We start from the raw sequence: 24249 nt of genomic DNA, 5'->3' as shown, positions 1-24249 counted from the left end.
GTGGTGTTGGTGAGGGGGCTGTGTGGTGGTGAGTGTTGGTGAGGGGGCTGTGTGGTGGTGGTGTTGGTGGGGGCTGTGTGGTGGTGTTGGTGAGGGGGCTGTTTGGTGGTGTTGGTGAGGGGGGCTGTGTGGTGTGGTGAGGGGGCTGTTGTGGGTGTTGGTGAGGGGCTGTGTGGTTGGTGATGGGGTGGTGTGGTGTTGGTGGTGGTGTTGGTGAGGGGGCTGTGGTGGTGGTGTTGGTGGGGGTCTGTGTGGTGGTGGTGTTGGTGAGGGGGGCTGTGGTGGTGTGGTGGTGTTGGTGTTGGTGGGGGCTGTGTGGTGGTGGTGGTGAGGGGGGTGCTGTTGGTGAGGGGCTGTGTGGTGGTGGGGTGTTGGTGAGGGGCTGTGTGGTGGTGGAGGTGTTGGTGGGGGGCTGTGTGGTGGTGTGTTGGTGGGGGGCTGTGTGGTGGTGTTGGTGAGGGAGGAGGTGTTGGTGAGGGGGCTGTGTGTGTGGTGGTATTGGTGAGGAGGGCTGTGTGGTGGTGTTGGTGGGGGATGTGTGGTGGTGGTGTTGGTGAGGGGGGCTGTGTGGTGGTGGTGTTGTGTGTGGTGGTGGTGATGGGGTGGTGTGGTGGTGGTGGTGGTGAGGGGCGCTGTGTGGTGGTGGTGGTGGGGGGCTGTGTGGTGGTGTTGGTGGGGGGGGCTGTGTGGTGGTGGTGGTGTTGGTGGGGGGCTGTGGTGGTGGTGATGAGCAGTAATAACGTGGAGAGGATGGTGTAAGAGGTCGGGGTGTGGTGGTGTAAGTGGCGATGGTGTCCAAGTGTATGTGTCTTAGGATAGGGTTGTGTCGACGGTGGTTGGGTTGGGATTATGTACAAGGTAATGGTGTGATTGGAGGGGATATAAGAAATTGCGAATTTTATTAAGTGTGTGTGTGTGTGTGTGTGTGTGTGTGTGTGGTAAATGTTTGTCGTAAGGGCTGAGGTTCTTCCTGGTGCGTCATTGAACACTGAACATGTAATCAATCTTCCCAACTCTCTTCCTTTTGCTTGTTCACTAACTCTTCTCTGGTTACTTATTGCTATTTGTTGTTGTTTTTATAGCAAGAATTGGTATTTAGTACAAGTTCAGTGATGCTAATATCATTTATCGACTGTTCGACTTATAATTGACAGTTTTGGAGATTATATGTTAATTTAGGTGTGCCCAAGCTTACCTTATACCTGAATGTTCGTTTCAGTTAAGGTGTCGGAGAACAAAAGACGTCAATTCTTTCTTTTTTTATTACATTATATTTTTTGAGAATAATTAACTTGTAGGATAATAGTTTTCCAGTATCTTTTATTTAAATCGTCTTTTAATATATGTACAATTTCTGGAAAATCTTTTACTTGTCGATGGCAAACTGCGTCGTGAACCGCTTATCATTTCTTGTTTTTTTTATAGATTATTGTTAAAATTTACATATTCTTTTTCACCGAATACAACAATATTTTTTTCTTTAGTATTTTGTGAGGCAGGATCACCACTTGAGTGAGTCAGGCTTTATTTTGGTTGTCACTTCCTGCCATCAGCCAGGGGGAAGAGGGGTGTTGGGGGGTGGGGGGGGGGCAATTTTCCCATCCATGACACACTTCTCACTCTCTCCTCTTTTGTTCCTTCCCCTTATCGTAGTCCTTCCTCTCCCCTTTTCTTTCTTTTCTTCGTTGTCTTTTTCCCTTTCTTGCTCTATCTCATTCTTCTAATCCTCCATGTGTTGTACCTCTTTCGTTCTTCCATCCGCTCCTCATCTCACCCAGAACCGTAAGAGACCTGCTGGCGAGAGACGTGGACACCTGGTGGGGGAGTGATGTGATGTTAGAGGAAAATAATCGTGCGGCCAACAAGTCTGTCATCTATCGCCACTTCCCTCTGCTGACACCCAAGATGTTGCTAGCCTTTAATATTACGTCGACGACAACCTGCCCTGTATGGTGTCCATTTCTTTTCAATTTATTTTCTCAGATAAACTTGTCAGATTTCCTTACTTTGATTTAGTAGTCAATCTTGTTTATGGAGTTACTCAGACTGTCCTGTGACCTTCATAATGAACGTGAAGTGCTGTACAATTGGATATTGACGTGTGCTTCGTATGCATATTTACGGTGATATTCTAAGTTTATGAAGCATGGGAATAGTCGCCTTGAAGAGTGTGCGACGTCTGTAGAGCCTAAATATGTATAGATGAAGACCTTAACATAGATGAGGATAAAACAATTTCGAGGCGGTTATTTTTATATATAGGTGCTTTAGTTTTTTGGGATATTAAGAATTGTCTTCGTTTCTACACCAAACAGCCTTGAATGTTTTTTAAAGTGGTCTGTCGTCGAGGTTGTTACTCGAGATATCATTTATGAACGTTTACTGTTGACTGAAGGCGAGAAGTAGGATATAATCACAATATAGAGTACACGTTTATCGTTCTCTGTGTAGGTAGAGGAACCTATAGTGAATTTCATGTATATTGATGTATGAGGTGGTGGAGTGTGATCCACAGTCAAATGAAATGGGTATACAGTACAGTATGTATCATCTTTCGCCGGAAACTGCGTTGACATTTCGCTTTAGTCATTTTCTCACAGTGAAGGACTTATAATATGCTGCACTTGACGGGGCAGGAGCGCTGGGGTATAAATATTTACGCTGGCTGCAGCAACTCACTCGGAAGCCTATCTTTTGCATTCAGAGGACTAAGGTTGTTTGGGTCTGTGATGGTGGATGTAGCAGCACCTGTGAGTTGTTTATTTGCTGATGATTCCTTCTTCAGTGTTGAACCGTTGGCAACCATTATAGAAATATTGTGTTCTGAGATGGAATACTGTTGTCATCTGTGGCCACGGTGTGCAATTGGGTCATTTCGCTTCTTTGATCGGGCGCAGAAAAAACCCAATAATCCACAATAATACTGTATGCTTACCAGAAACCTTCCATCATTACACACTCAGAGGGCCATCCCATCACTCGGAGGAAGTATAACTCCTGTATTATTATTCTGGGGGTTGAGGCAGGAGGTGCTTCATGGTTGTCTGTTGTCTCTCTCGTCTACTCCATAGCTGAGTATCTTACAGTAATGGCCGCTGGTCTGATGAATTGGTGTTTATCTTTCCTCGCCTCACTGAACCCATCCCTTGTACTCGGCACTTTACTGTTTGTCATCAATACATTGTTGAAACACCAAACATGCAGACAACTTTCTCCCTCTCATCTTATTTTCCTCATCTCGCGACAAGGGCCTATTATTCTCCACATGTCTGACTTTCTTCATCAAATTCACACCTTTCTGGACTTCGCCCTGGTCAGCAACGAACACTTGGAGACAACAGTTTATTATAATCACCGGTTCAGGTCATCATACATCACCTGGGGTAAAAAAAACATATGAGGAACACGACAAAGGCTTACAGCCATAGTTCACAGCGTCGTCTGCGTCGTTGCTATCATGTAAAACTAACCTTAACACTCAAAGGTAACGAAATAAATTAGATATGACGTGAGGAAAGGTGTTGATGTGAACTGTGGTGAGGCGGGGGAGATGAAGAGGGTGTTGGTTGTCGTGGTACAGCTTGTGTTGGTGGTACAGCTTGTGTTGGTGGTACAGCTTGTGTTGGTGGTGCAGCTTGTGTTGGTGGTACAGCTTGTGTTGGTGGTACAGCTTGTGTTGGTGGTACAATGTGTTGGTGGTACAGCTTGTGTTGGTGGTACAGCTTGTGTTGGTGGTACAGCTTGTGTTGGTGGTACAGCTTGTGTTGGTGGTACAAGCTTGTGCTTGTGGTGGTACAGCTTGTGTTGGTGTGCAGGTTGTTGGTGGTGGCTTGTGTTGGTGGTACAGCTTGTGTTGGTGGTACAGCTGGTGTGTTGGTGGTACAGCAGCTTGTGTTGGTGGTGCAGCTTGTTGGTGGTGCAGCTTGTGTGTGTAGCTGGGTGCTTATGTTGGTGAAGCTTGTTGTTGGTGGTACAGCTTGTGTTGGTGTTACAGCTGTGTTACAGCTTGTGTTGAGTGGTACAGCTTGTGTTGGTGGTACAGCTTGTGTTGGTGGTACAGCTTGTGTTGGTGGAGTACAGCTTGTGTTGGTGGTACAGCTTGTGTTGGTGTTACAGCTTGTGTTAATTAGTACAGCTTGTTGGTGGGTACAGCTTGTGTTGAGAGGTACAGCTTGTGTTGGTGCTTCACAGCTTGTGTTGGTGGTACACACTGCTTGTTGAATTAGTACAGCTTTGTGTTGGTGGCACACAGCTTGTGTTGTGGCTTATTGTTGATGTAGCACAGCTTGTGTTTACTGATGTACAACTTACTGCACAAGCTTGTGTTAATTAACTTTACTTTAGCTTGTGCTTGGTTGGCAAGCTTGTGTGTTAGTAGCTTGTTAGTGCTTTAGCTTGTGTTAGTGTGCTTGTGTGCTACAGCTTGTGTTTTGGCACAGCTTGTGTTGAATGTACAAGCTTGTGTTGTGGCTAGCTTGTGTTAATTAGCACAGCTTGTGTTTAGTGGCACAGCTTGTGCTTGTGTTGAGTGGCACAGCTTGTGTTAGTGGCACAGCTTGTGTTGAGTGGCACAGCTTGTGTTGTGTTGAGTGTACAGCTTGTGTAGCACAACATGTTAGTGGCACAGCTGTGTTAGTGGCACAACATGTTAGTGTAACATGTTAGTGCACAGCTTGTGTTGTGTAGTGCTTTAGCTTGTGTTAGTGCTTGAAAACACTTGTGCTAGTGCTTTAGCACTGTTAGCTTGTGTTAATTAGCACAACTTGTGTTAGTGGCACAGCTTGTGTTGTTGTGGCACAACGGATGGCACAGCTTGTGTTGAGTGGCACAGCTTGTGTTGGTGGCACAGCTTGTGTTGGTGGCACAGCTTGTGTTAGTAGTGCTTTAGCTTGTGTTGGTGGCAGCTTGTGTTGATGTAACTGCTTGTGTTGAGTGGCACAGCTTGTGTAGTGTAATTTGCACAGCTTGTGTTGGTGGCACAGCTTGTGTGTGTTGTGGCTTGTGTTAGTGCTTTAGCTGTGTTGGTGGCACAGCACTTGTGTTAGTGCTAGCTTGTGTTGATGCTTTAGCTTGTGTTGGTTGGCACAGCTTGTGTTGAGTGGCACAGCTTGTGTTGGTGCACAGCTTGTGTTGGTGCTAGCTTGTGTTGGTGGCACAGCTTGTGTTAGTGGCACAGCTTGTGTTAGTGGCACAGCTTGTTAAATCGCACAGCTTAAGTGCAGCTTGTGTTGGAGTGCTTAGTGCTTGTGTTGAATGCTTTAGCTTGTGTTGGTGGCACTTGTGTTGTGTTAATGTTTAGCACAGCAACAGTGTTAATTAACAGATGGCACAGCTGTGTTTCGTGGCACAGCTTGTGTTAAGCACAGCTTGTGACTAGTAACACAGCTTGTATTGAGTGGTACAGTGCTTTAGCTTATGTTAGTGCTTACAACTTGTGGGTACAGCTTGTGTTGGTGGTACAGCTTGTGTTGAGTGGTACACAGCTTGTGTTAGTGGTGTTGGTGGTACAGCTTGTGTTGGTGGTACAACTTGTTGCAATTTGGTGTTACAGCTTGTGTTGGCAGTACAGCTTGTGTTGTAGTACAGCTTGTGTTGGCAGTACAGCTGGCAGTGCTTGGTGTGGTACAGCTTGTGTTGGCGGTACAGCTTGTGTTGGAGGTACAGCTGTGTTGGCAGTACAGCTTGTGTTGGCAGTACAGCTTGTTAGCGGTACAGCTTTGTGTTGGCAGTACACATGTTAGCGGTACAACTTCGTTGTACAGCTTTTGGCAGGTTGGCGGTACAGCTTGGGTTAGCGGTACAGCGGTACAGCTTGGGTTGGCGGTACAGCTTGGGTTGGCGGTACAGCTTGGGTTGGCGGTACAATCAATCACGGAAGATATTTTTGTTTTTGTAGTACAGTGTGTAATGGTAGGATGATGGTAGAGCGTGTGTGGTAGTGTAGTTGTGGCAGGACTGTGAATCTCGGTGTGGTGTGGGAGATGGAGAGGGGCGTTAGTTACCGTTCATCGTGTACTAACCACACATTATCCTCCAGTACCTCACCACCGTGCTGAACAAGACTGCGTAAGGTGGTCACTCACTATAGCCCTGATAGTGATGCAACCTGGACATCGCATTGCACACTGTAATTGCGTATCTTGACACATACATACATACATACATACATACATACATACATACAGCCATGCCTAAATAAATTTGTTCCCATAAATTATTTGCTATACGTAGATGCACAGGTTTATTGTAGTACAGTATATAATCCTACACATAAATAGTAAAAATATAAATACAGAAAATACAATGCCCAGCTATGTACCCATACAAGTAAACACAGAGACGTACAGTATAGTGTGTAGCGGCAGTATCAGGTGTAGTGCATCAGTTAGTCCTTCCACCAGCAGTAGGGGACGGTGGGGGAGCTGGATCACTTTCGTTTATTGAAGTAGAAGTCTCCCACACACCACTGGCCTTGGTTGGGTGTCTATAATGTACTGTATATGTTACCAGGATTATTTATGTTTAGCAGAGAGACGAATCTGTTTTCACTTTCTAAGACCCAGCTTATATCTGTGTCAGGTGAGTACAGTACTAGCCTGCATAGATTTGCCTGCATTTACCTGAAACGTGTTTAGGTGATGGGCGAGTGTCAGTGATCCTAGACGGTGTCCAACTATCTAGTGATGCACCAACTAGGTCATCCAGCCCTGAGTTTATATTGTCAGGATCATGGTTTCTGGTGATGTTCACTGATAAGTCATTAATGGTCATGCACTGTTTACTGTCAGTCTTAAAACCTTCAGATGGTGAAATGTCTTCCGGATTCCATCTTGTAGTGTATTAAGAGAATCACAATTATATTAGCCACAACTCGCCCGTCACTTGGTGTTCCCATGTCTTGTTACATCACTAGAAAGTTGGTGTATTGACTGTGCACGTCGTTGTGTGCGGAGCCAAGCTTGTGTGTGTTTGTGGAGTCGAGCGTGTATGTGAGTGTGTTTGTGGAGCCAAGCGTGTGTGTGTGTTTTCACTTGTAGGAAAGTGTGTTTGCCTGTCATTGTATGTGTGTGTTAGGGTATGTTTATGTGTGCAGATGGGCGTACGTATTTGTGTGTGGGTGTATTGTCTATGTATGTATGCAAGTATGTTTTCAATACAAAAATAGACAAGACGTAAATTGTGGAGACGACGGAATAACAGTTGTCGTCCTTGAGAGTGGTGAGGCAGTGGTGACCTCACACGTCGGCGATGCAGGAGACACAACAGTTGGCGCCTCTTCGAAACGTGTCTGAATAAAGGTTGTATTTAAGGACTAAGAACAACAACGTATTTCCGATAGATCATGAAATGTTTAGTCACGTCATATTAAATACAATCACACAGAGATGGTTTTGGCCTGACTTACCTTGGGTCAGAATAGATACACAGTCACGCTATAATTTTCCTCACTTTGCAATCCGTCCTACTATAGATTCCCATTGTATCTTCATAATGACTACACTCACTATAATTCAGAAGGACTTTACTGTGTTACTGGTAGAGAATTAAACTACTAACGCTATATCACCCTTACCTTTTCTTCAGCACCAAGTAACAATTAAAACTAAATAATGTAAGGTGTTAACTACTGCTAACAGAAGCTAAGTGTTCCAGTTTGGCCACCATTCCTCCTAGATGTTTACTCACCTCTATAGTGAGTCGAGTCTTAAGAATAACTGAAAAAAAATAGTTTTTCTACAGTAAAAAGTTGCAGGGTTAGTAAGATCGTTCATTGCTCCAGTAGATGTCACTATAATACCACCCATTACCTGGCAGACTACAGCTGAGTGTCTTTGTGTTCTGTATTAAGGATATCATATTCCTATGGTTCAGTACAGTACAGTAGGAGTGTGTCTTCCGTCACTTGGACTCGTCAAAAACATGTTTCCCTTGTACCATAACCTGATTGGCTCTGAAGAACCTTTTAGAATATAATTATAACCACACCCCTTTTACATGTTGTCTCGGGCAGTTAGGTAAATGAATCCTAGCTATCATTATTAAACATATATTCATCTGGATTAATGCTTTTATTTTTATACAACAGTTCCGTTACACTCAGTACAGCGAGTTGATCAATCTGAAACAGTTTTATTCTCCGTCGTCTTAGAGCAGAGTGTCCGTGTTTGTTTACTGTACATAACTTTTAAACCAAATTTCCTAGTATGTGGTAATGGCTCCAATGTTTTTAGCTATTGTAATATGGACACGTTACAGCATCAGCAGCCAACTCGTTTAGTCTATCCATAATACTTTGGTGAGATATTATCCTTTGTCCGCCTCTGCCTGGGGGGGAGGGGGTGGTTGGGATGATTCACTGTTCCCACATGGCTTCCAATGCTTCCCCCTTGTGTATCACCTGTTAGGCTCCGTTGTTGTCGTTGATTCCTCTCTTCTGTTTCAAGAATGTAAGGGAGTCATTGTCGTCCTCCCTCTGAGCTGCTGTGTAATATAGACTTCAGTGTTTTCTTCAAGGTATATTTGCTTGTGCTCTGACATTCCACTTTTTCTCAGCCTTTACTACAGCAGCCTTGAGATGACGTGGTTTATTCTCCTGTTTTTTTCCTGGTCTAACTACAATATTTAAGACAACAGTTATACTCGGGTCGTCTCTACAAATGTTCTGAAAACGCATCGTGTTGTCCCATATTCATCCCTCCTCTAACTGACTCAAGGAGACCTGCATGGACCTTAACTTGGTTCACACACACACACACACACACACACACTCATGAAGGACGTCTGACTCTTGTATAATAACCTCTCCTAGTCCCTCATATCTCGGCAATACATCATGAGCGTCTATCAACACCTGAGCTTAACCATAACATTCACTTCCAGACGCTTCTTCATATTTGTTTGGAATATTCTAATTTAATTTGTTTACTATCCGAGATTCTACTACCTTCATACTGTACACTCACCTCCTCCCTTTTTATTCTCCAGTGCTTCAGGTTAAGGTAAAAACAAGACCTGCTCCTGTTGTACACCCTGTTCACCTTGTTCCAGTGCTTGATGAGACAATACAGTAGACAAATACTCAGCGCTGTAAAGAATAAGTCACACACACATATAAAATGTTCCTGTCGCATAATTACAATAGAATCCAGGGTCAACACGACGGCTGCTATCAGTATGAACGTGTATCAGGGAAGTCCTCACTATTGTTAAGACGTTTTCTTTAGATATTATAAGAAAAAAGAATCGAAAAGCGGATTCAGGAATAGATTTCATAGTATATATTGAGAATCTGAGAGGAAATCGCTTATGAAGATGTTAGAAGTTCTAGATTTGCCTCTGCTACTTAGTGAGAGAGAGAGAGACTCTAACAGACTGACAGATGGAGAGAGCCTGATAGTGACATGTAGAGAGACAGGCACAGACAGATAGCGAGGCCATCACAGACACTACACTTGGTTCATCAAGTCCCCATCTCATCTGCTATAATATTGTCTACACCCTCTATGGCTGTTCTTATTCGTTGTGGTTGTTTATGAGTCATCTCCTTACCTTCTTCCTTTCCTGGTACAGTTGTGGACAAAAGTTCGCTCCTCATGGTGAAACTGCGTCACGGGAATGAGTTTCCAAACTTACTGACCATGACTGTCGCCTGATGCCGTTGTGCAGTTTTATCTCAATTGGGGGTCGATGCTGCTTCATTTTGTGGGGTAACAAACTTTTGCCTCCGGGTATATCCTCTCTTATAGGCTACCCTTCCCCCCCCCCCCCTCTGCAAATTTTCTTGTCCGTCGTGATAAAATTATGAAATTTTTTAGTACGTTATGCCTTCTGTCCTCTAGGGTGCGTTGTTTTCATGATCAGTGAAACAATGTTCATCGTGGTTACAGTATTAATAGCTTCCCTCTCCTGACAGCTACCAGAAGACACAGGTGAGGGCTGGCTGTCATTGGGAAACAGAGGAGGAATCACTGTTAGGTGTGTGACGTGTCTTGAGGTGCAGCCTTTACTGGACGACCTCCCCCCAAACAACACCCCCTTGTGTACCCCTTCTTATAACTCCTCTCCTCTTCACCTCTCTTCGCCTCCCCTTCCCTTCTCCTCGCATCTCCCCCACCTACCTCCTCCTTCTCCTCTTCCTACTTTCCCTTACACCCTCTCTTCCCATCCTTGTTTTCCCTCACCTCCACCTCTCTTCCCTACCTCTACCTCCCTTCACCTTTCTCTCCTACCCCACCCATTCTCCTCCTCCTCCTCCTCCTCCTCCTCCTCCTCCTCCCCCCTTCTCTCCTCTCCCCCTCCCACCTAAGGTCAGTAAAGGTACTAAAATGGCCATAACGTTTCACTAGAGGTTATTATTGTGGTGATATACTGCAGTGGCCTCGAGCTTGGTGAGGCGAGTTACGACTTGGTGCCTTGTCACTCGTTGTTCTATTTCAAGGGTGTTGCTCCTCCGCTGTAGTGATATCTCTCTCTCTCTCTCTCTCTCTCTCTCTCTCTCTCTCTCAGATCACGTGTGGAACAGACATGCCATGGAGTCATAGGTCATTCAAAGATTTTCAGTTTTCATTCTTAACCAGATATTCCTGATTCTGGTATTATAAACTGCTGTCTTAAAATCGTGAGGTGAAAGTTGAATTGTCAGCATCAGCGGCTGTTTCAAACTCGTTTCAGACTCAGCAGAGCTTGCATTGGTTGTTTACTTTGGTGACGTCAGAACGGCGGCTGTTCGTGAGAGTCGGTCCACACGTTTTGCTTTTGGATATGTAAACAAACTTAATTCTCTGTGTATGTAATAGTTTCTATTGAAATTAAAATCAGCTCATGGAATTTTCGCACGGAAACTTGTCGTTTAGGGGATAAACAAAAGGCATAAATATACGTCAGAAGTTGCAAGCAAAAAGCATGACTGATAATATAAACATCTTAATATTGGCTGCGTTATAACAATCACTGCCGGGAATCGCATGTCATTTGCTAAAATTACATCAGTGACTGCCTAAAATTACAGTGCACGATGTATATCACTGACCAGAACTACAGTAGGCACTGCCCATAGCTACAGTAGGCACTGCCCATAACTACAGTAGGCACTGCCCATAACTACAGTAGGCACTGCCCATAACTACAGTAGGCACTGCCCATAACTACAGTAGGCACTGCCCATAACTACAGTAGGCACTGCCCATAACTACAGTAGGCACTGCCCATAACTACAGTAGGCACTGCCCATAACTAGACTAGGCACTGCCCATAACTAGACTAGGCACTGCCCATAACTACAGTAGGCACTGCCCATAACTACACTGGGCACTGCCCATGATTATAGTTAGTGTCCATAACTACAGTAGTTACTGATCCCAAATACAGCTCACCAAGACTTGTTGCTCACAATTCAGTTGACGGTCCTCATAGCCCCGTATTCATGACCTTGGTGGCTCCCGCTCGCCCTACTGCTGATTAACCTGGTCAACACCTTTCACCTGTGTTGACACACCTCGTGCTCACAACCGGTCGGTGGCAATGATCGGTACAGGAAGGCACAAGGTTCTTCTGGGTCATATCCTCGTCACCAGCGTGAGGGACAGCAGCTGGTAGGGGAGCTGTTATGAGGGGCACTGATCTTGACCACACCAGTAGGTAACTGTTTAGTAGGTTGATCAGTTGGCTTACGGGCAACTGCAGCCGGTCCTGATGTAGATGGTTTCACAACTGGAGCACATCGTACGCACCAGCACCTACAACACCTGCACGGTTGAAGGTGACCAGATGATGCCTTATGCTGTATCGTGTGGTGTGGCGTGTTCACCTGCTGTAACTAGGAGTTCCTTGGCAAGTGTTGATAAAAGCATCAAACCTCACCTTATGATGTTACGTTGACTTGTGACATTTAAGTTATTTTAATCGTGTGTTGTAACGAGGCTGTAACCAAGTCTCGGCGGTAACTAGTCTGAGCCCGTCTTAATAGGTCACAACCCATGGCCTAAACATGAGGGTTGAAGCTCTGGTCTGATGGTTAGGTTAGGTCGATGCCTGAGAGGAATGGTACTTGTTGAACTACTTCTTTCCAGGCTAGACTGTTTGTTGAGTGAGACTTCGTTATTCCCGTCTTGTTCTCGAAGGTTCACACCTGTGCATGGTGACCTGACGACGCACCCAATTGGCTCACTTGAGCTACGGTACGAAGTCGGTAACCACAATGATAGGCTGCAGCAGCTAACTGTTCATTTCTTGTTAAGAGTAAAACAATATACAAATAATCACATGAGAATTCATAGCCAAGTTTATGAGATTATTACGTCGAGGTTATGATCTTTTTTAAAACGATAAATGTTGAGTCTGGGCGTGGTGGAACCCTCTGAGTCCTTGAGCCGAGGATAATGACTAAGGTTGAGAAAATACGGAATAATGATGAATAGAAGTCTTGTTTTTTCATGATTAACTGGTCTTTTTTGTCCCACCCTAACTGTCTGCCAAACGGGTTCTCTTTTTCTTATTGTTGACTAACTGTTGCGTTGTCAGCAACAAACAAATGACTCGAATGTCCTGCTTGTTTAATACTCGTTTAATGGAGTGAGTTAGTTGTTAATACTCTGTCCTTTTGTTCAGCTTACAGTCGAGACACTACTCGGGGTACTCATTGGCGGACCGGGACCACCTTTGGTACAGGCCCCGGCAACCATTGCTGTTGTGAAAAGTGGCAACGTGAAACTCAACTATGAAACTAAGCAGTCATTTGGAGAAGACTTATCCCAAGAACTCCGTCCTGTATGCCAGTCTGGGACGTGGGTATGTTGTGGTCATGATGATGATGGTGTCAACTTCCTGCGAGCAACATCATCGCTACAGCATCGCCTGCTGCGTGGCTTTCTGGCAGAAGTCAGTGCCAGGTATGATGATTTATTCCTGCACAACAATGCGAGATGGCAAACCAGTTGTCAGAGTTTTTTGCATAATGACAACAAAATGGAAATTTTACATTACATCTCAGTGTTAAGGAGGAACAGTGCAGTGTGTGATCTGATATCAGCAGTTCGAGGTTTCCAGAAGACACAGGAACTTTGTGCGTATGATCTCACGGTTCGTTTCGATGGTTTCTCTTTTATTTGGGAGACAGCTGCTGATGTTGACTCCGCCCTTGTTGGTCACAAAGGTCTCTCAGTTTTCACACGAAGCAGAACGGACATTCACATGGGTATATAGGCTACCGTAATGCATCAATCCAAATGGGACTAATTGAACTCTTCTTAAGAAAATGTGGCCTTGAAAGAGGAGGTTGGTGATGGTGTTTCCGTCACTTCCAGGACACAATGTATTTCCTGCTACAGTGGTTCCCCTCATCTCCACAAAGTTGCATTGCATAACCTTGCAATGTTTGGCTCCACTTACTGTTGTGGGTCTGCTTCCTCCACCATGAACTTAGTGAAGAACAAATACCGCTCCAGCATCACCAGTGAACACCATCATCATAGTTTTACACAAGCTATCATACCATTTATACCAGAGTTCAGGGAATTGGCAAGAAAAACAAAGTCATTTTTCACAATAATAATGATTAATGAAAGGCTTCCGTGCCTACCATGACGTGACCTGCAGTGTTGTATTGTTTACAGAGAACTAGTTAAATTTTTTTATTCATTCCCCCCAGGGTCCCTCCTCAGCAGCCAGGGATGGGTGGTTACTTTTGACCCGACTGTACGTACCGTGATCTCGTTATTTATTTATTTTATTTATTTTTGTTTTTTACAAAGTTCTATTTCATTTCTTTAATTGATTTTTACTGTCAACACATTAAGAGATTATAAATGCAAGTAGCCGGAAATAATTCGTGCTGTGTACTCGTGTTTGTTTCTTGTTGCGTCATTTTAAATGTAGCCTTTCATCCAGACCTTAGCCACCTAGAAAATTATTGTGACTGGACTTTCATAAATAGTAGTGGAGTAACTCTGTACTAGACTGTTGAGGTTGTCTTCCTGTAGCTCCTTGGGCTCAAGGTACTGACGATTATTTCTGTCAACATATCACCGCGCCCTGTTGTCAAAAATACAGTTACCGCGAGCGAGTCAGGCTTAAACAGGAAGTATTGGACCTTAGTGAGTCATCCCCGTAGATTTATTTCTTTATATAAACTCCAGAACAAAAGTGAGTTATGATAGTGTTAGCGTGAGGTTCTTCCTTCTCCTACGGTTATGTTTTGGTCATGTGTATATAAACACACATACTGTAGTGATAACGCTTCTCTTCGTCCCACCTGTGTCTGACCCTCCTGGTGGTGTACTTCCCCCACTGATGTAAGTCACTGTTATTGTACTTCCCTAGTGAGGATGTCATGTATTATTGCATGATTTTTTCTTGATAAATGAACTATAATTATTTTGTATCCGTTATGAAGAACTTTTCCTGATAGTATGATTATAAAACAAATAGCCACATATATTTTGATGGAGTCATGTTTTTTTTATAATTTCTCCACATATCAGCTTACCACCAGTTCGGCCGGTTGCACAGAGTTTTATCTCGTATATATATATATATTTTTTTTTTTATCGTTGTTGGACCAGCCCGGGCAGTGGTTCCCAACCTTGGGGCTATGGTGTATTTCTCGGGGGCCATGAGGTAATTTGAACCGGGGTTAAAAAAAATAAAAAGGCTTGACCCTCATAGAGTTTAAACTATGTGAGCTAATGATGCTAATCAAATATTACGCCAGGCACCGCGTCCATAGTTTTGATTACATAAGTTGTTGTTAGTTTATTTTGGTGAGATTATAATAACACTACGTTTACTGCAGACACAACAGAGGATTTTATTTTTTACCTATCCATGACTTGGAACCTTTTCATGCTGTTTTCTTGTGGCAGTTCTATTTTATGCTGTCCCTGTACCTACTGGTCTCACCTTACCACTAATATTAATAAAATATTAAAATATAAAATTTTCATATCGGCATATCCATTCGAGTGACGTTACTTGTTTGCTTAATAAAAAATTAAAAAAAGATGTAGATGGGAGCCACGGAGGTTATCATATTTGTCCGGGGGCACAGAACCGAAAAGGTTGGGAACCATTGTTTAAAATAACTATGCTAACCGCTTAAAGGCCTTCTTTGTTTTAGCGCAGTAATAACATTATAACAACGGGTGCTTGGTCAGTTCTTTGTTAGGAACTTTATTGTCCAGTGTTAGCACAGGGGAACTGCGATGTTTGGTAGGGCCACACTGGGTAACACCCTTCTCACGTGACTGGTGAGATGCACCTGGCCCGGTGTTTTCGTTTATAACACGTAAAATATATTTATCGCTCTAATAGTTGATCAATAATTTGTTATAATACAGTTCTACCATAAATACTTGTCAAAGAAAATGGAGAGCTATTTCATAAAAGAAAACTCTGATTTAGGGGTAACACTGTCAGTTGAGTAGCTCATTAGAAAGAACCTCTTATAACATTCCTTGAATGTATCGTCCATTTCTTTTAAGTTGTGTATTAAAGTTTAATCTTCGGGTTTTGTTTTTGAAACACATTATTAAGCTTTAAACTGGATGTTTTAAGCTTTAAACGGGATGTCATTACTTATAATTAGGCACCTGTGATAATCCACACCTCCGACTGATTTAAGAGTACATTTTCTTTATTAATTTGCCCCCTTACTATGGGAAGGATACTGGTGGCTTGCCTTAAATCACCATATATAAAAATTTTCATAATTAATTACTTTCTTGGGGTTGTTTACGAGATAAACTTATTATAGTAATTTTTCTTGAAACATAAATTCGAAATAGGGACGTGTTAAGGCCATATGCAATGGATATTGAGATATATTTTAAGGTCAATATTAAGTCCGGCAATTCATCCCATTGGCTAAGGATTCAACTGCTCAAACTTCTTATCCGTCCATATTTGCTCATGATTATATTAAATGTACAGACACACTTTGATAAATGATAAAACGATTATTAATCACCTATAGAAAATTCACAACAGAATTATGAATTCATGACCGAGTAGAAATAATGATAATTTTATTTTTTATTTTTATTTTTTTGGGGGGGAGGGAGGGGGGGGGGGCAGGTTCGGCCCCATAAATACAGCTTTGATTTTAAGGAAACATAGACGAAGTTTGAATATTGTACATATTCATATAATCCCCTGAATAGAGTAGAAGGTTAAGCCTGCATATTTTTATTATTATTATTATTTGTTTTTTACCTTTATCCTCCTCTGTAGTAAATATTTCTTGGGCAAAAAAAAAAAAAACCCTGAATACTATACAGTACAGTACTTCATGGTACTCAACAAGCTAATCTTGAATTATAAAAAAATACTATCCTCGCTATTATTGTAAGGGCGGCGGTTTCTCTCTACTCTCACTGCTACCCTTATCTTACTCATACTTTTCTTCAATTGTTCTTTCTACTTACTTCAGTTCTTTGGTTACTACATAACCTCAATTCTTGCATGGAGAGGGTCTAGGGCACATGGGTATTGTAATTCTGATATCAAGTCACTTGGACGGAAATAAAGGTGGAATACTGCTGGAGAAATGAATACCTCTGATGTACTCTTAAGAAAATGTTTATTAATATGGAATCAAAGTGGGGAAAAATATATTAACATATAACTCCAAGGTGCAACTCCTCGGCTCTACTCAACTGCAAATACTCAGATACTATACTCTTACTGCACACAACCTTACTGGTGTTACGTTACATTAGTTACAAGGACCAATTCCTTGTCTTTACTCACATATTACATATAAACACATGACAACTCCTTGGCTTCTCTCAACTGTCAATCCCCGTGGGTACCTGACTTCTCCCACATTACTAGGTACTTTCCATTACATCCAGTTATAAGACAAACTCGCAGATGATACTTCACAGACTGTTGGTAGTGCATATGAGATGCACTCACAACACGTTAATACTGATACCAACAAATTACAACATGGGTTCACTACCCAACATGGGATAATTATTTCCAATTAATTATCCCTAAACATATACAACACACTCTGTGGACCATATAACTCCACGGCATGTCCCAGGGTATAACACTGGCGCCTGTAACACTGCCGACCACTGTTGTGGTCGGTTGTAGTCCGACACATGGCGAGTCTGAGGCTCATGAGGCGGACCTGCAGTTAATCATGTCGAATCGGCGCCATCGTCTCATATATTGCTCCCTGCTGGTATCTACTGGCTCCAGGGCTATCGGTGAATGTTCAGATAAGCCCACCCTGGATCTGGGAACGAAGTTGGAAGGCGTTACGGGAGGAAGCATGGACAACACAATCACAACAAATCCTTCATCTCGCAACGTCAGACGACATTTACTTTATATTACTTCTTACACTGGGTGAAAGACGATTCCACTGTTACAACATGAACACTGATAATTCACTGCAATAACTGAATCAAACTGAATGGCTACAACGGCGGGAACACATCTACATACCTGGGAACGAAGTTGGAAGGCGTTACGGGAGGCTGATCTCCCGTCTCGCCCGAGGTTATATACCCCTGAGTTGCCAGCGATCGCTACTCACGCAATGACAGAAATTACAAACAAACCAACTGTTACACATTCAAAGATGACCCTCAGTTGACAAAGGTCTGGCGAATTACTCGAGTTGATTTACACAAACTAATTCAAGATTGAGCTTGCCAGTAGGTGGAATAAAAACATATTGACAACTGTCTTCACAAGGCGGGCCTTACTGGGAGGGATCATGAGTATAAACGTTGGGGAGAGAAAAGCGTGTCTCTTTTAGGGATAGCTAACCAGCTACCCACTCAAGTTTTGCGGTCGTGGAGTATAATATGAATCATTAGAGTTAAAACAGACTAGCAGTCAACATAACCATGACATTATGCTTAGAGTATCTTACTTTGTGAGCTGTGTAATATTCACTTGAAACCTTTACTGTTAGGCCAGCAGTGTATAGACGAATTTATTGTACCGGGAAATGTTTATAAGAAATACCTGTACAATTACAGGTATAAACACCCAGTAGTGATCCCCACGTAAAGAGAAATACAAAGGTCTCTACTATTTACTGTGGTGTAACTGTGTCAGTGTCAGGTGTAATTGGAATTATCTTTCTGTACCTGGTTACAATCTGATAAAGCATTTAATTTAATTACATACACAGAAGTGTTACGGCCAGAAATACTTATATGAACAGACGTATGTAAGAGCGCGCAACACAAGCTGCCACCCTTTAAGGGTTTGGCACTCTTACAACAACTTACGTTAATACTCTGACCTGGTAGCGTGACGCGAGGAAGGCCCATGGGTACATGTAATTATAGTATGGAGCATTAGGGAAAGAACAACTGTGAATACTATAGGTGAATCATAGACCCAACATACAAATACAATGTTTATTAAAACACAAAAATGGTTACAGAAAAGACGTTGTATGCACCCAAAAATAGGAACTCCTGGTACCATGCCCTCAGGCTCAATTTACTTGCACCACTACTCGGTGTACCCACACCAAAGCACACAGAAACTCTCACAGCACCTTAGCACCATTAAAACCAGTGGTACTTGCCAGTACAACACTCAATACCCCAGGGGCAATACTCCAGCGGCCGCTATGGGAGTCTCATCACCAAGTGACACCTTCCAACAAACTCCGATAATTCCGGTGGAATAACACCACCACACCAACAGCCCCACCGAGTTATGTACTGTACTCATCCACCAATGATGGGGCTGGCAGTTGTTTGTGGGGCTTGACGATTCGGGTTCACCACGGGGCATGGCGTTAGGGAAATACTGGCCAGCTATGGGGCTAAGAGGTGGTAGTGGAGCTTCTGATGGTCGGGGTTCACGGGAATAACCGATTCTACTAGACCTCAGACATCTCCCCAGCCTAGTGGATGCGTCATCCACGCTACAGACATGGCCTAGGCTGCGATAGGGACCTGGGTGAGGAGCGCGGCAGCTTACTGACTGTTGATAACGACATCAACGTTTCAAAAGGGACATTAAGGACGTAAAATACTTCACTCAAAGCACATTAACTACGTTACTGTAACACTTGCACAATCAAACTATTAATTAGGTCAAATCACTTAAAAATGGTGAATTACAACATGGAGTGGAGTGACTTACCTGTGGGTGAGGAGCGAGGCAGCTTACTGACGGTTGGAAAACGAACCGACGTCCTCCACCCACGCCAAAGTCACGGATTCCACCTACTTAACCATTTCACTGAATTACGTTACTGTACACCTTGACGTTTGAAACTGAGACTACGAACTCCGTTTCATTCCCTACTATTATCTTTACAAACAATGCTCTGACTCAGCTAACAAAAGCAAGAATTAAATTGATTACAAAAGGTTGGATGGCAGCATGTCCCAACAGGCAGCGCCTTACTACAAACACGAGGAGCAGATTTAAAAGTTCCCTTCAGGAATATTAACTAATTCCTTAGTTAACCTCCCTACAACAATTTCACTATGATTATCTGGGTCTCTGATATTCATAGGTGAAAAAAGGGTTTACAGGTCTCGGTAGATGCAAAAAGGTTTACAAATTCAGTCAATACAAATACGACATCTCGATGACGTCATCAAAGAAACAGAGAGAACGGAGGACATTTCCACTGGGAGACTCAGAAGGTTTTGTGGACGTGTAAGCGTAAAATGAATCATTAGGTTATAACAGGCTAGCTGTCATTACCATCATGGCACGTACACCTTTGTTATGCCTCCTCTAGAGCGGTGACGGGAGATAATAAATAAGAATGGACCACCGCAGAACATAATTTCTGGAATTATCAAAATGAATATGAAAAAAACCCCACATGCTGTTTAATCCGATTTTTAAAGCAACATTATTTTTAAGCGTGTTTTTAAACCTTTTGTCTGAATCAGTTAGTTTGAATGTTTACTGGCAGGCAAGATAATATTTGCCCTGTAATGTAAGTTGAAGTATTTAGTGTGTTGGTGGTGGAGAGAAGAGCGTAACTCCATATCATTTAGCTCAGCCTTGGTGGTGAAGAGGGTGTTAAAGGTGACAGTGGTGGTGACAGTGGTAGTGATAATGGTAACGGTGGTGGTGAAGGTGGTGTAGGTAGTGGTAGTGTAGGTGGTGGTGTAGGTAGTGGTGGTGTAGATATTAGTGGTGGTGGTGGTATAGGTATTAGTGGTGAAGGTGGTGGTGGTGAAGGTGGTGAAGGTGGTAGTGGTGGTGAAGGTGGTAGTGGTGGGGAGAGGACTATCAGAAGAGCACTGGGTGGAGGAAAAGCCTTGGGAGTTCCCGGTATTCTCCTGTTGTCATCTGGACCCCCAATGGCACCTGCATCACCCAGTACACCCCAGTTATGGTTGGAGCTCTTAGGTATTGTTACTTAGGTGTGGTCATTAGTGGGTGAGTCAGTGTGTATGGTTATTTATAGTGATGGTTTGTGATGTTAAGTGTTGACTCGGTGTGGAAGATGGGGGGGGGTGAACAGGTACAACCAGTGGGGAAGGGAGAATAATACTGTGTACCGGTTTGGTTACTTTCACTGGTGGCGCTCCCCTCCCTCTCTCCCTCAACCCCTTACCCCCTCCAGCACCAACAGGTAAAATATCAGGTACAACATATTCACTGCTTCACTTCTGACCTGTATGTTTTGTTTGAACTTTTTTTTTTTTTTTTTTTTTACTTTTTTTAGTGTCCAAAAACAAATTCTGAAATCAGGGCGACGCTTATTTCGTTCTTGCGATTACTATAAGGCGATTTGGCACGAGACGTTATTCCAGGATTTTCGGCTTTACAGTTCGTCGCCTCCGATTACAATACAGAAGTCGCCAGAATGTCCGGTAATAGTAATTGTAGTTTGATCGTTTGACATTAGACAAATATCACGACTCATCCAGGCGTTGTTCGATCATCCTTGACTCCACTGTTTTCTCAACGATTTCATTTATAATTTAACTGGGATTTTTCGTTCCTCTTTCCGTGTCGGTAATTTAAGAATGGTTTTCGTATTTCTGAGAATGAGAAAAAAAATTTGTCCTTGATATTATAGTGTTGTTGAGATTGTCATTTTTATTGTCGATATTTTCATTAATTGACAACATTAATAACGGTGACAACAAATATCTGTGAAAAATAACAAGAATAATAAGTGTAATAATAAAGTACCAAATTTAAACAAACAAACAAACATGACAAAAATAAACAACAAATATAATAACAAAACCAAACGACAACAAAAAGTTAAGCAACTAAACATCATCAACAACAACATAGCAACAATGATTAAACAACGACAACAAATAGAACAACTAAACAACAACATGGTACCCCCAGACACCAGCCTCTCCCACTGTCAATCTGGTACCGTAAACTCCTTTGCATCTCTCTTCTCCCAGTTCTCTTATCCATTTTCTCTTACATAACCTCCGTTTTCTCTTGTCTCCTGTTCTGCCTCTCGTTACCCCTCTGACACTCGCCAGAAAACAGATATTGTTGTTGTTCTCATTAATAGGTAAATGAAAAACCTATTACTCTCACATGGGTTATAGGGAGGAGGGGGGGAGTAGGTAGATGTAGAGAAAGGTAGCTAAATGACTTGGGGTGAGTAGTTTAGAAGAGAGGTATGTATAATAGGTTGGAAGGGGACAAAAGGTAGAGAAATGGGTAAATGTGAGGTGAAATGATTGACAGTAAGGTAGATAGGAGAGAGATGGGATAGTAGGAAGGAAGGTAGCTGGGTTAAGTAGGTCGTTTAAGTGTCAAATAGATAAGTAGGGAGATAAGTAAAGATAGGTAGCCAGGGGGGATAGGTGGTAAACTGGAGGGTAGAGATGATTTAGAGCACTGGTCACCTTTACATCCATGTGTATATTTCCTGTTTGTTACTCGAATCTGTTAAAAGTAGTTTCTGTCCTTATAATTACCATGAAATCAAATTAATTCGCCATAGTCAAGACGGTATATCTTCCCTATCATTCTACCGTATAATCTATAAATGTTTTACAGCTGATATAAAGCTTCTATCTTGATTATAAGTTATACGTTTGTCACCAGCAGAGTTTTGTGAACGAGTAATGGCAAGGACAAGTGCTACACTCCCAGGTATCGTGTCCTTGAGTCATGGTTTTTATGTTTCTTCTCGTGGAAAATTTGGACCATTCACAGCAGACCTTCGAGCCATTGATTTCTAAAATGTTGGTCATGTGGTTAATTTTTTATGGGTTTGAGGTCTCAACTTGGTGTGCGTCGGGTGGGGGGGTGCCTTCCTCTTCCTCCTCCCATAGTAAGGTCTCTGTGAGGACCTTCGTTTTAAGAGTACAGATCAAGGTTAGATAAATAATTACACTCGTGACTGTCAGCTGCACCAACTTTAACAACATAAAGACGACAAATACCTTTTGAACCATCACTCTCGGTTGTCTTAGGTACACGTCTTAAAAGTATTATGTAATAATTGGTGCAAGAACTGAAGGAGTCGACACTCACCCCAGGTACTGTGCAGTCATTCAAAAAACTATCTGTACTAAATTGTGCTTTTGGAAACCCTACCTAGACCACAGGAGTTGTAGTGTTCATTCATCGATCAACCCTCAAGTAGAGATAGTTTTCGAGTGACTGTATATTCGTTGACCAGTAATTTTAACACGTTATGCACTAGAATATTGTTTTGCCTCAACACATGACGGGGAACGAAATATTTATCCTCATTAAGAGTAACGTTAAGTACAACTTTGCTGAAATTAAGCAAGTTTCAGCATATGAGTGGGAGAATTTAATCACTTCAGTCACCACCTGGTTGAAACCATTGGATCGTGCTAAACTATAATACCAAATGCGAGTTGTGACCTGACGAGCTTTGGTTTTGTGTGGGTTGTGAAGGCAGTCTGTTGATCACTGGACAAGATCTTGCCTTCTAAATACCAACTTATAAAGTTTACTAGGTCTGTTTACCAACTATCAGTGAGTGGCGGCAGATATACCGGTTAATATTAGACATTTCCTGAATATTACCGGATTAACAATTGCTCATCCACACAATCCACATTAAAAAAAAATTGCAGGGTAAGCAAATACAGAGGAATGTATAAAAATAACTGGATAATTATAATACTGACAGTTCATCCTGTGATGCACTTGTACCCAATGCCAGCTGGTTTAACTACACTGATAGATGCTGTAAATACACAAGATGATATATGTCAACTTAATGTATCAACAGTATTAACAATTCTTAGGGAGGTGTTTAACTTGGTGTGCGTGAGGTCATGCTGCCTAATATAGTATGTCTCGCCCACCACAGCTATACGCGGCACTACACTCTCAAATGTCAACAGTCGGATGATTTTGTAACAATGAAAGTAGAATTTATTTAACCAGTCCTTGAGTTAAATAATTAGGTCAAATAAGAATGAGCCAAGGTGGATGACCAGAAAACTTAAACATGGCATAGGAATAAAGAAAGGAATATATAAGAAATTAAAGGGAGGGGAGGAGCAGCTCAGAAATAGGTATAATGAACTATCTAGAAATGTTAAGAAAAATGTAAGGAAAGCAAAGAGAGACTATGAAATCAAAATAGCAAGAGAATCCAAGGCGAATCCCAAGGGATTTTTCCAGGTATATAGGATAAAGGTCAAGGACAAAGTTGGGCCTTTAAAGTCAGGGAGGGAGGGGGGGGGGGAAGTGATAAATGGCAGTGAAGAAGTAAGCAAAGCATTGAACAGCTACTTCTTATCAGTTTTCACAGAAGAAAGTTGCGAGGAAATTCCAGAGGTGGAACTGAAATTTAAGGGAAAGGAAGAAGAGAAATTAAAGAATATCACTATCAGAAAAGAGGATGTTCTTAAGAAGATAAATAAACTAAAGAAAACAAAATCCCCAGGGCCGGATGAAATTTTCCCTCGAGTCTTGATAGAGTGTAGGGAACAGATTAGCAGACCCCTCGTAAACTTATTTACAAAATCATTAGACACTGGAGTTGTGCCAGACTTGTGGAAATGGGCAAATGTAGTACCCATATTCAAAAAGGGAGACAGCATCAGCGTCAAATTACCGGCCGATCAGTTTGACGTCAGTAGTGGGGAAATTTCTTGAATCAATTATAGCAGATAGCATCCGATCGCATCTAGAGAAAAGCAAATTAATCTACGACTCTCAACATGGGTTTACAAAGGGAAAATCTTGTCTAACAAATCTGCTAACGGTTTTTAGGAAAGTCTTCGTGGTAGTAGATAATGACGAAAATTACGATGTTATTTACTTAGACTT

This window comes from Homarus americanus, unplaced genomic scaffold (genome assembly GCF_018991925.1).
Source record: "Homarus americanus isolate GMGI-L3 unplaced genomic scaffold, GMGI_Hamer_2.0 scaffold34360, whole genome shotgun sequence".
Lineage (NCBI taxonomy): Eukaryota > Metazoa > Arthropoda > Malacostraca > Decapoda > Nephropidae > Homarus > Homarus americanus.
This window is presented reverse-complemented; position numbering follows the sequence as displayed.